Source organism: Pinus tabuliformis, chromosome 2_1 (genome assembly GCF_031772625.1).
Source record: "Pinus tabuliformis cultivar Carrire ecotype Pingquan chromosome 2_1, CPIR1, whole genome shotgun sequence".
Lineage (NCBI taxonomy): Eukaryota > Viridiplantae > Streptophyta > Pinopsida > Pinales > Pinaceae > Pinus > Pinus tabuliformis.
In genome coordinates, this window is record NC_142299.1 from 734,411,784 (window position 1) to 734,426,203 (window position 14,420).

Genomic DNA, 14,420 nt, shown 5'->3' on the forward strand with positions numbered 1-14,420 from the left:
AAGTTCTGAAATTCGGACCCAAGGTTCAGCACCAATTCTTCTCAAATGGGTTTTTTTTGCGACTTCTGAAACGTCACAGAAAAAAAGTTATAGCGAAAATGCCACGATGACCTGTTTGGAGCAGCGAAACCCTAGAATCCAAAGCTCTGATACCAAATGTTATGAAACCAGCTCACAAAAAGATAGAAAAGAGAGATCCACGCCTTAGAATTCAGCCTCTTCGAGGGGGCAACCTCCTTTACATTACATAAATGAACAATTCTTGGATGATACAAATGAAAATACCTCCTTTCTATATATAGGAGTCTAAGTGGTCCCAATACAATCAAAGCCTACATAACAATAATATTGTAGGGCACAACAATAACAATAGTGGGCTTCTATGTGGCACAATAGTAACAATATGGGCACTACATGGGTACATCAATATAAATAAGGGGTATAACTACAATAGTAATGGGGTAATCACTAGTATTATAGGGACCCAACATTATCATCTATTAGATAATATATTCATTGTTGATTCATTTAAAAATCAGAACATGATGAGAGCTATATATCATCACTGTCATAAAACATACTCATACCCAGGATATAAACAACAAAAATAATAAGGATACATCAGTCGTAAATTCCACATATGAACTAGTACATTTTCTCATAGAATACAAACGAAAGGAACTCTTATTAATGAATACAAAAGCCAACCAAGTTTGGGACTTCCATGAACCACTCGACCATAGATTGGCTAAACCAAATATTTCTTTTAGCCAATCACCTCCACGTCATATTCCAAGCATGAATATGGGTTTGATAACCAAAATCAACCAGGGCTTATGAGGCTAAACCACCTACCCTCATTGATAGAACCAGGCTTTACCATAATCCACACTGGATCATTAGGCTTAAACAAGCATGGATGCCATTATATTTTCTCCACATACACCATGAGGAATTTCCTTGTCTCCTAGTCTCTAGGATTTACTGTAATCCACACTCGATCATTAGGCCCTAACTGAGAGTCCAATATTTGGGCTTTACCATATACCCAATCATGGTATTCCTAGGCCCATTCAATACTCCACCCTCTAAGCTTTACCGTATATCCCATTCTTAGATTCCTAGGCCTAATGAAGAGAACCCACCTCTAGGTTTTACCATATATCCCACCATTCATTAGTTGAGGATTCCTAGGCCCATCGACCTAAAAAAAATATGGCTTTATTGTAACCCACAGTCTAGGTCAGGGGTCACTAGGACAACTGTTCTTTGTTTCAGAGACCACCTCACTTAGTTTCGAATCCATTTGTCAATCTAGCTCAATCAAAAAAATGAGAACCCATCACACCATGGTTATCCGAAAATCGCAAGGCTAGGTTGAAAAACACTGTCACACATCGAAAAATGCATGCCCATGACAACAAGAGAACCAATAACACACATGGATAATTATGCATGCTGAATGTAGCAAGGAAATCACACATGAAAATTGGTACCTACAAATAATCCTGCTCTAGCTACTAGATCTTGCTCTTCCTCTCTTGATCCTTATTTCCTCTTTCCTTCTTTTATTTTCATGATTAATGCTGACGTGCTCCAATAAAACTCTAAGTTCCCAACAGTGAGAGAGAGAGAGAGAGAGAGCTCCAAAACTGAATTGACATAAAGGTACCAACCGATCCTTAGAAGAATTTTCATCACTAAGGCCTCTATTTTCTTCAATTTTCCATTATTTTATTTCATTTTCCTCCTCACATGCAACTTGGGAAATTCCACCTTCCTTTTCTCCTTATTTCCATTATCTTCATAAATAAAATTCCAATTAACGCCATTTTTCCATTCCACATCCTTTTCCATTTCCTTTGCCATTTTCCTTAGGCATAATTAACCAAATGAACACCGAAGCTAGGATGTTTTTCCCAACATTCAGCTTGGAATTAGTGTCCCATAACTATGGTTATTAGTTTTCCTTTTTTAACTTTATTTACATGGAATTTTCACCAAAGCTGTTACATAACCCTCCTCTTTGGGGAACAACATTCTTAGTGTTAATGACACCTACAACCAACAAAACTACTGAAAATAAATCATACTACCCATGGAGCTTTATAACTTAGCTCGATGAAGTATTTAGAATCATCAACCTACTGAAAAGAAAACTAACCTGACAACATAACAACATGACAACCATAATACCATGAAACCCATACCGATTATTGTATCTTTATAACACAACTCATGGTGGTATTTATGTCCATATACATATGTACATATACCAAAAAAATCACACCAAAACATATACCAAAATCATTCACTCAACCAACAAATAGAGAAGGATACATAGACCGCTTATGTTCTGCCATCTCCCAGGTAGCTTCATCTACACGAAAGTTCTTCCAATTCACTTTAACCTACTTGATTGCTCAGTTCTAGAGCATGAGCATCTTTCTCTACAATATAGACTAAGGTTCCATCTGGAATTATCCATTGGGATCCACTTGCAACACACACCATTTAATCACATGATCAACATCTTTAACATCTTTCATAAGTAATGACACATGGAAAATATCATGGACTTTCACTATTAGAGGCAGTGCAAGTCGATACGGTATTGGTCACAAAAATGAGGTGCCATCTTGGCACGTGATCCAATCTACAAGGAGATATTCTTGGGCTTGATGCACAAATACACTTGTTCACCAACCCAAAACTCCTTGAACAACTTGTTTCGATCTACACAAATTTTATGTTTTTCTTATGTTGTCTTTAGCTTCTTCTTTATTGCCTGCATTTTCAGTTCCATTTCTGCCAACATGTCTGGTCCACCCAACACTCTTTCAACTAGATCACTCCAACTGATGGGAGTATTACAACTCCACCCATACAATGCCTTAAATAGAGTCATCCTCAAAGATTCTTGATACAAATTATTGTAAGAGAACTTAACTATTGGAAGATACTTTTCCCACTTCCGCTACTCATGCATCACATACATCCTCAACATGTCCTCCAATATCTTGTTGACCCTCCTTGTTTGTCCATATTTCTATGGGTGATAAGTTGTGCTGAAGGCCATCTTTGACCTTGATCCTATGAGCAACTCCTTGCAATACTTGCAAGTGAGCTTAGAATCCCTGTGTGGAACAATCTTCTTCAGAACACCATGCAATGTGACCACATATCGAATGAATACCTATGCTACATCACTAGCTAAATATGTAGACTTCACTTGAATGAAGCGCACTACCTTTTTCAACATGTCCACCACAAGTGTGATGGAAACATGTTGTCTAGATGTCCTCATAAAACTTGTTATGAAATCCATGGAAATGACGTCCAATTTCCCCTTTGGAATCGAAATTGGCTTTAGTACTCAACCTCGATGATTACATTTTTCCTTTACCTACTGACAATGAAAGCATATAGCAACAAAATTTTCCACGTCCTTCTTTAGATTTGACCAATAATAAAACTTCTTCACTCTTATAGATGTCTTTTGATATCTTGGGTGAATCGAATACAATTTTGCATTAAATTCTATCAAGATAGTCTTCTTGAGCTCACCACTTGTTGACACATATATCCTGTCCCTAAATCTGATCAAGGCATCTTCTATAAGATGATAGTCCACATCCTATCCACCTCTACCCTACTATAACCTATGCATAAGATCCATGTACCTATCATCCTATTGACCTTCTTGTAAGATCCAATCCTATAACGTTGTCCCATAAGAACTCATAGCTGCTATATGATTCACTTGTATCAACCTACTAAGAGCATATGCAACCTTTTTCTCCTTACCCTTAATGTTCCTGATCGCAAAATCAAAATCACTAATCATGGACAACCATCTAGCTTGCCTGGAATTCAAATTCGATGGATCAAACAAGTATATTAACCCACTATGATCACTCATCAATACAAACCTCCTTCCATGAAGGTAGTTCCTCCACATCTTCAATGCATGAATGATCGCTTCCGAGTCAAGATCATATGGCGGATAATTTTTCTAATCTTCATTAAGTTTTCTTGATTCATATCAGACCACCTATCCTGCCTACATAAGAATTCCACCAAGTCCTCTCTTGAAAGAATATGTACACACCACAAACTCCTTTCTTGGATCTGAAATCTTTAACACCGGAGCATTTGTCAACAAATGCTTTAACTGCTCAAAACTTCTTGCACATTCCTATATCCATTCAAATTTATTACCTTGCCTCTACAATGAGATAATAGGATATGTAATATGAAAGAGGTTCTTGGCGAAACACCTATATTAACCTTCTAACCTCATAAATTATCTTACCTCTTCCACATTTTTAGGAGATTCCCACTCCATGATAGCCTTTTTCTTCGTTGGATCCACTGCTATACCTTCCTTGGAGACCACATTCCCTAAATAATGTACATGGGTCAGAAAGAAACTAAATTTTCTAATATTAGCATACAATTGATACTCTCTCAATAATCTCAACGATGCTGCTAAATCTTCATAATTCTCTTCCTCATTTTTATAATATATCAACATTCCATAAATGAAAACAATAACAAAGTTACTTGTCTAGATAAGGATGAAACACACTATTCATCATGCACATAAAGGTTGTTGGAGAATTAATCAAACCAAATAGAACTGCAAAAAACTCATAATGTTCATACCTAGTCCATAAAGTTATCTTGTATATGTCATCTTCCTTATTGTGTACCTAATGATATCCTTATCTCAGATCAATATTTGAGAACATTGTTTCTCCCTTAAATTGATAAAACAAGTCATAAATCCTCAACAATGGATACCTATTCTTGATGGTCACTTTTTTCAACTCCCTATAATCAATGCATATCCTGAGAGTACCATCTTTCTTTTCCACAAACAATACCTATGCACCCCAAGGTTATACACTTGGCCTACTGTATCCCTTGTCAAACATTTCCTTCAACTACAACTTTAACTCTACTAACTCTAGAGTGATCATCTTGTATGGTGCCTTTGATGCTATTTCTACCCCTGGTACCAACTCAATATAAAATTCTACTTCCCTGTGAGGTGCTAACTCTGAAATCTCTACCAGAAACACATCATGAAACTGCTACAAGATCGGGTACCTACTCAATAGCTCTATATCCTTAACATCCTTACCTTTATCACTAGAAATATGCATTTCAAATAACACAAACCCTTTCCTGTGACTCCTCTCTGCCTGCGTAGCTGTAATCATTCTAACTAATGTTACCTTCTTCTTACCCTGTAAGATTTGCTTTTCTTCATTTCCATCCAAGCACTCAATGTCTTTGACATAAGAATCCACTTTTTCCCTATGAATATATAACCATTCCATACCTAAAAACCTAGTATATGATCCCAGTTTCAATACATTCAAATTGTGTTGATGCAGACATACCATTCAAATGAAATGCATAAGATCTTACCCAGTGTTATACTCTCTTCTTTGTACCTGTAGCTAATTGCACTAACCAAGATTATGTATGAACTTCTTTATCCAAACAACACTCATCCACTTGGTCAGGACTAACACAACTATAGATAGATTGACATTCAATCAAAATGGAAACAACTTGATCACAAATCTTACTATCCATTTTGATAACATTTTCCTAGTGTTATGTTTGCTTGTTATCTAGAATTGCATAGATATGATGAATTCTTTGCCCAACATCCCCAATAGTCTGCACCTCTTGTGCACTATAGAGATGAGGCCTACCACCCTGATTATGTGGATAATCTCTCTTAATATGTTCCTTGCCACACATCCAACACTTCAACCATCCTGTACCATCATATTCATTCTATTGTTGTGACCATGTCCCTATTTAGTTATGTTCAACTTCTTATATTGTGCAACATTTTCTTTCTCTTTTTCATTCTAAGGGCTTGCTTTTTTCAGCTGCCATTTACCTTTATCTTTATCTTTCCCTTTACATCCTTGCTAAGATTCATTCTTACAACTTTGAATACTCATAGAAATGCTTCAGTTTCCTAATAACTTCCTCAAGTGATCAAGGCTCATCGCTACTCAATCTGATCTCTAAAAGCTAATGGAAGTCCACTGACAAATCTCTGAACCTTAGCACTGTTATCCTTAAAATACAATACATACCTCAATAGATTTAGTCATATACTCCTCATTTGTCATCGATACCATCTCTAGCTCTAAAATTATTTGGCCTTACTATCTTGGTACCTTTCCGACGAGTACTTCTTCTTGAAAATTATTTTAAATTAATGCCAAATCAACTCCTCTATCTTGATGTCTCTAACCCTCCTTACATATTCCCACTAGATATATGACATACCTTTAATACTGAAGGTCACTATTTTGGCCTTCATGTTCTCTAAATAATCATGCAATTTGAAGAGCTCATTCATCCTAGGTAAGCAAGCCTCTACATCCTTTGGCTTCTTAAAACATTCATCAAAGGTAGGTGGCTTAGATTTCTTAAAATAATTTAGTAAATATACCCTATCACTCATTCTATAAGGATGATAATGATGGCGACCATAGTCCCTGTCAGAAACAAAACTAGAATAGTACTTGTGTCCATCACCTCTCCTATCTGGAGTGTTCGAGAACTTGCCATATATAACTGTGTCATCCCTATCTAATATGTGCCCGCCATGGTATATATTTCCATATGATCCATAAATTTTGTCCTCCTATCCATGGTTGATCTGAGGTGGTCCTTCTCTCTGTAATTCTAACAAACTTTGAAGGATTACCACATTGACTTCTACTTGTTTCTCCAGTGCCTCCATGATTATGTCATTATCATCTTTGCAACTTCTTAATTTTACCTTAAATCCTCTCAATGTGTCTGCTAAGTCATAAAAGTACCCAACACCACGCTGCTCATCTGATCCATAGGGAGAATATCAGGAATTGTAGTCTACCATCTTGCTAGTCATCTTTGAAATCTTTCCCGCAAAACATACATGTCACCTAAACCAAGGTATAAACATAATCAACATAGCTTAATGTAGTTTAAGGAAGATATCTCATATGAAAGGTAAACCATATTATCCCAATACATGTACAAACATAATCATAATAGTTTATAGCTATCACCCTAGCCATAATCTAGTCATCAATGTATGACCATATCAATCACAGATCATGACCTCATGTATGACAAATACAAACATATCAATGTATGCATAATCAACATATGCATGACATGCATGCATGCACAATACATACATCATTGACATGCATAACTTGTGCATAACCAAATTATATTCATGATAAGAACATGTAACAACAAACCATCGACTTCCACATGGTGACACAAATGTAACCATGAACAACACCATACATATGTAACAAGTAAATAGACCACAAGTATAAGGAACACATATGAAACTAACATGAATGCATGACCAACACACTTCCCATCCATTTCAATGGGTCGGCCATTCTCTGCTACAACTTTGTAACACCCTCTTCCGACATTTACCAAAGTTAACCTGTATGTTGGGGTAAACATGAGACGAGAGGCTACTATAATCTGATTGAACTCCCCATGTATAGTTAAGGAAGTGGAGATAACACAATACAACTAACCTGACCTTCTGCACATGTCACCTAACCTAGAGGATCAAACCAACCCTTCTAGGTGATCAACCCTTGAGACAAACTAACACTTTACTATCTTTGAGCTTTAGTCACTCCCATGACATGGACATGCATATGAGTGGGGTATTTTTCAGCTAGTTTTGAGCCTATGACCTTGAATTCTATACCAGTTTCTTAGGGCTATGACTCAGGCCACTACATAGAACTCCATGAAACCTTCAGGAATGAAAAGAAACATCAAAAAAATGATACAAATGCAAACACTTGAATAAATATTTGATTGGAACCCTACTAGCCATGACATGTATTTCATCAAGCACATCACAGATATGAAATTCGTAGGTCATAACAACATATCTAAGCATAGGGGTCTCATACGTATCTATGAATCTCTAAGAATCATCGATGCCTTATCACCTTAACTGCATTATCATCTATTAGGTCATATATTCATTGTTCATTCACTAGAAATCAAAAGAAGATGAGAAACATACTTCATCACTGTTATAAAAAATAATCATAACCAACATATAAACAAAAAAAAAAATAAGGATACATTTACCATAAATTTCACATATGAACCAGTAAATTTTCTCATAAAATACAAAGGAAAGGAATTGTTACTAACGAATGTAAAAACCAACTAGGTTTGGGACTTCCACGAACCAATCGACCATAGATTGGCTAAAACCAAATACTTCTTTGAGTCAATCACCCCCGTGCCATATTCCAAATATGAATGTTGTACTCATAACCAAAATAAACAATGTATTCCCGAGGCTAAACCACCTCACCCTCATTAATAGAACCAGTGCTTACCACAATCCAGACTGGATGATTAGGCCTAAACAAGCATGAATGCCACTATATTTTCTCCACCTACACCATGAGGAATTTACATGTCTCCTAGTCTCTAGGATTTGCCACAATCCACACCATATCATTAGTCCCTAATCGTATGCCCCATCCCAAGATTCCTAGGCCCAATTGAGACTCCACCCTCTAGGATTTATTGTATATCCCATCCCAAGATTCCTAGGACTGATAAAGAGTGCCCACCTCTAAGATTTATTGTATATCCCATCCCAAGATTCCTATGACTAATGAAGAGGGCCCACCTCTAGGATTTAACTTATATCCGGTCATTCACACGTCGATGATTCCTAGGCCTACTAAGGTAACACAAAATATGGATTTACCACAATCCACAGTCTAGTTCAGGGGCCACTATGCCATGTGTTCTTTCTCCTAGAGACCACCTCACTCAATTTCAAATCGGTCTAGCAATCCAACTCAACCAAAAACATGAGAATGCATCGCACAATGACAATCCAAAAATGGTAAGGCTAGGATAAAAACCATTATCACACCTGAAAAAATCCATGCCCGTGAGAGAAAGAGAACAAAGAACACGCATGAACAACCATGCATGCTAAATCTAGCAATGAAATCACACATGCATATCGATACCCACACATAATCTCATTGTAGCTTCTATATCCTACTCTTCCTTGCTTGATCCTTGATTCCTCTTGGCTTCTTTGCTTTTCTTGACCCAATGTTGAAGTTCTCCAAGAAAACTCTAAGGGTGCAAGAGTTGGAGAGAGAGAGAATAAAGAGAAAACTCCAAAGCGAAACTGAAAAAAAATGTACCAACCAATACTTAGAAGCCTTTTTATTAATGAGGCCTCTATTTTCTTCAATTTTCCATTATTTTCCATCATTCTCCTCCTCATATGAAACATGTGACCTTTCACCTTCCTTTTTTCCTAATTTCCATTATTTTTATAAATAGCATTCCAATTAATGTAATTTTGCCTTTCGAAATCCTTTTCCATTTTCTTTGCCAATTTTCGTAGCCATAATAAACCAAATGAACAACCACACTAGGATTTTTTTCCTAACATTCAACTTGGAAAAAGTGTCCCATAACTTTGGTTATTATTTTTCCTTTATTAAATTTATTTGCATGGAATTTTCACGAGGGATGTTACGACCTATCCATAGGAATCATTAAATAAACCATTATTTATTGGGTATTACTTAATATCTACACATTTCTCCTATGAAATATTTATTAAATAAATATTTAATGATTATTTCTAGCTTACCTTGATAATATATCCTTAAAGTAATTAATAAATAATTATTAATTATTAATTACATTAAATACTTTTATTAATTAACTCAATTAATCATTATCTTTTGAGTTAGTTCACTAGATAAATATTTTTGTCCTTTTCATTGACAATTTTCTCTCTTAAATATAATAAAATAATCTTAATGGTTAGATCTTGATTTGGTCTAATCATATTTTATTGTTTGACTATATCTAGATCTATCCTAACATTTTATTATAAATAGAGATGTTTTTCTCTCATTCTCTATAAATGATCATTATCATTATCATTACTTTGTTCTCATTACTCACAGGCTCTCCACATTGAGTTCAACCATACTTCTTCATTTGCCAGTTTACAACCAACAAGAAAGAGAGAAGGTAATTATAGGAAGTGTAGGGACTTAAAAATACCCTCCCATCGAGGGGGAAATATAAGACCCAAGTATGTGTTTTACTCCACTAGGTTTTATTGATTAACAATATTAGATCTATTTTCCATTGGGTTCCTTGTCATCTCTTTTGGAATACTTGACACTTGTCCCTTATACCATGTACCACATGGAAAAAATTCTAACTCATTAAACTTCCCTAAAGACTACATTCCTTATAAAACTAGGGCACTTGAATTTACATGAAAATTGCAAACTTATACAAAATTTAAACTAAAAGATTTTAGTCCCATTTGGAAATCCTAAAACACTCGAGGTGTAGGTAATAATGACGGACTCGAGGTTTATGCTCGAATATTAGTTAGTTTATTTCAATGTAATGAAATAAAAATGTAGTCAATGGTATATGAATCCTTTCATTATATTTAGTACATCATAAACCTAAGGCACCTATAAGGATAGACTTCTACAAATCCTTATAGAGAGTTTCAGTAAAGTTTGTCTTATAATTGTTATCCCTCAAATTCTATTTATGAGGAAATTTCCCTACCTATATAGGAAATCCTAGAAGAACAAAAATAAATCTACCCACTATCATCTTGGTAGCCTTTCCCCACACTTCATACTAAAGAGACTAAGCTACCATATCATATGGAGAATCATTACAAGTCAATTTCAGCTAAGTTGTAGTATAGGAAAGGGATAACATGAATTTTATTAGTGGATTAATGTGTTGTTAATACAAGAAAGTAAATAATCCTTATGAAAAGAAGAGTAAATAAATGTCAAAATTATTTACTACATTAATCCTTAAGGGTGGAAATATGAGCATAATTAAAACATACCATGTTTTCAAAATGAGTAGTAGAATCTAGTTATCACTAAGAGGCAACGATTTAAATGTTGAAAATAAAATTAAGATGCTCCTAGGATATACATGTCATAAATTTACTAAAGGATAGGATGAATAATCGAAACACGCGTGAAATTGAGCTGCTTTAATGCAGTTGTAGTTGTAGCCAATTTAGTTTGAATATGCTTGTGTAATGAGAGGAATCTAAAATGAAATGATATCTAAAGAGATATCCAATTTCAAGAATTAAAATGGACTTGCAATAAAAGTGTTGGATCAAGTTTTAATCAACCTTGAAATAAGAACAAGAACATATGATCCATAGGACATTAACTTGAGAAAGTGAATTCCATCTTTATGTTAACCTTGCAAATCCAAAACAAGTTATTTAAGTGTAAACGTTATGTTACTAAAACCATGTATGAAATTAAGGATTGTAGGATACACTACACATGTATTTGTTTGATTAAGTGAACTATTGCAAAGAAATATATCGACTAGTTTTATTAAGCAAGTCTTAAGTATGGAATATAATGAGTTTTTTGGATCATCCATGTGCTCATTTAATGTTCCAACCATGAGAAGAAATGGAAATATATATATGAAATTGCTAAAATTGAATATCACTAATACATTATCCATATTTCCATATTATAATGTGAAAATAACAAAGGATGCGATGATTAGTTGAGTAATAGTGTTTTCACAAGGAAATTCACCTTTAAGAATTTAAAAGATTAATGTGTTAAAACATGTAAATAAAAATTTGCATTAAATTAGGCATAATTGTATTTGAAGTGTGGGGGAAGAGTAGCTTGATTTTTTAATTCAAAACCTTGTAATATTCATCCATATTCATACTGATGAGGATCTTAGAGAAATATTGTGATGTACTCATGAGTTTAAATATGTGATTCCGATAGGTAACTCAAACCACTTCATATATGCATAGAGGCCACCTGACAATGATGTTAGGGAAGTTTTGAATAAAATAGTACTGGTGGATCCATTGCATATTGATGTAGTGATTAGTGTGGATGATATGTCTAGAGTGATGTTTCCTTTGGGTTTCCCCCCAATTTCCTTTTCTTAGGTTATTTTGTCAAAATAAGAAAAAAGGTTTGTAAGGGCTTGCATAGAGAAAGTTAGCATGCTATTAGGCATTGATGTAGGTATGGATAAAGTTGAATCTTTTTCCTCCATCACTCTTGTAGGCAAGTTGATGAGGAAGGTAGTGAAGGAAGCCCACCTTGTGGGATGGTTGAATGTGAGTTGGAATAAATTTATTAGATAATATACTTTCATCATTATCTAATGAAAGGTTTGATATATTTTTAATTATGGGCTAAAAGGGACCTAGATTTAATTATATATATTGCCTAATTATCAAGATATTATATCGTAATGTTGCAAGGACTGTACATGAATCTGTATCCTATCTTAGAACCATTTTCTATTCAAAAAATTTGTGTATTATTTATAGTCTTTTCGTTCAAACTATGGAAGTAAACATTTTTCAAAGAATTAACAACATTTTTCGGGAGACTCACATATCTTGATGAGACAAGTATTATCTAAGGAGACAAGTAGGTGGAAAGCATTGTGATGGTGCATGAAACTAGTAATGGGCTTCTTCTAAATATGGAGATTTCCTATAAATAGAATGATTTTTTGTTGGTTTTCATTATTGGAAGATTCATTATACATGTATTTTAAGCAATGGATTTAATCATATAAGACATGAGTACCTTATTGATTTGGTTCAAAGAAAATAATTCTAAGTAGGATAAAGGCCCACCATTTTGAATACACATTAGTGAAATATGTTTTCTATTATTTTGTTTGTTGTAACAAGGATATGGGATTTATTGAGGACATCTATATTGTGTGGGACAAATGTTGGGAGAGATAAAGTTTTATATGTTTCTGACCCTTTGATGGAGAAACATCTTAAAAATAATCTAGGTAAGAATGCAAACACAACTCGTTTTCATTATTTGGATTGTTTTGGACCTTTTACTAGTGGAATTGCTAATTATCATATGTTGGATATCCATAAGGTGACCTATGATAAAATAGGGGAAAGTATTGTTAATTAGGTTGAGGTTTTCTAACTCCTTAAAAATTAATTTATATCCTCTCCTTACTTTTAGTGGGGGTTTTTCATCCCAAGAGTTTCCTCATATTCTTCTGTCTCATCCTTATAATCTTACACTGAAAAGGTGTATATATTTATTGGTGTTACGAGTGGTTAAATGTGGACTAGGTCAATGTGGGGATGCTTCAACTCACCCTAGAATGAAATATTTCCTCTCCATGGATATGAAAAAAATCTCTCAAGAGGTGCAACAGTGTAGATAGATGTTTATTTCAAGGCAAACTTAGAGTGAAGAAGGAATTTATTGGATTGTACTCGTGTTTATTGTTTCATTTTGTGTGAGATGGGTAGGATTAACCAAAGGTATTTAGACCTCAAAATATTACGTTGTGTCTATAACTATACTATCATTATACTCTAGAATGCAATTGCTATTAGAGCGAAAGTTATATAATAATTTCCATCCCATCCTTCATATTGGAGGTTCTATTCTCTTCATGTTATTAGGATGCTTAGTGAGTTTATCATGGTTTTAAATTCATACTTAAAAACCTCCAATTTTATTTTGTCTTATGGTGGTATTTTCTTAAAGGGGTATGAAATATCATTTCTAAATAATTTTAAAATATTATTTTTGTATGGCTTTTATTTGCATTGAAATCTATTTTGGGAGGCTTTGGAATCCTGAGTTCTAAGGGATCTAGGATTGATGTAAAAATCCTAGCTACCATCTAAGGTGTATGACTATATTGAAAAAACTATAGTCTACATTTTTTCCTAAATTTTGTCCACACAATATCTTTCATACATGTTTGATGCATTGTATCATGCAAGGAAGACAAGAACATAACTATAAATTCATGATAAGTATGTATAAATTGATTACATATGAGAAAAATGTGAAAAAATATGAAATTACATAGAAAAAACATAAAAATAAAAATAAATGCTTTCCTATTCCAAATATATGACCAACTAGTTTTAGACCTTATGTGTTCCACCCATCCATATACTACACTACTCATGTTCTCTTACTAATAGGCTATACTTGAGTTCGAGCTATAAATTAATAAGGGAAAATGATTACTAAAGCCAAATATTACCTATAATCCATAAAAAACATGGCAAAGGCCAAGGTACCAAACCTTGAGTAGCACTACAACCTAAAATATCTGATTTCCAATTATCTTGCACAAACCAAGAGAGTGTGGTACCTTCTACACCTCTGGATTTCCTTCGTTTGTACTAATGCCCTTCCATTGTTCCAGCACAGGATAACAAGGAACTCTCCAAATCATATGGCTATAGAATATCCGACTGTCATCATGGTTCTCTAGGTACCTTTGAGGCCCCATGG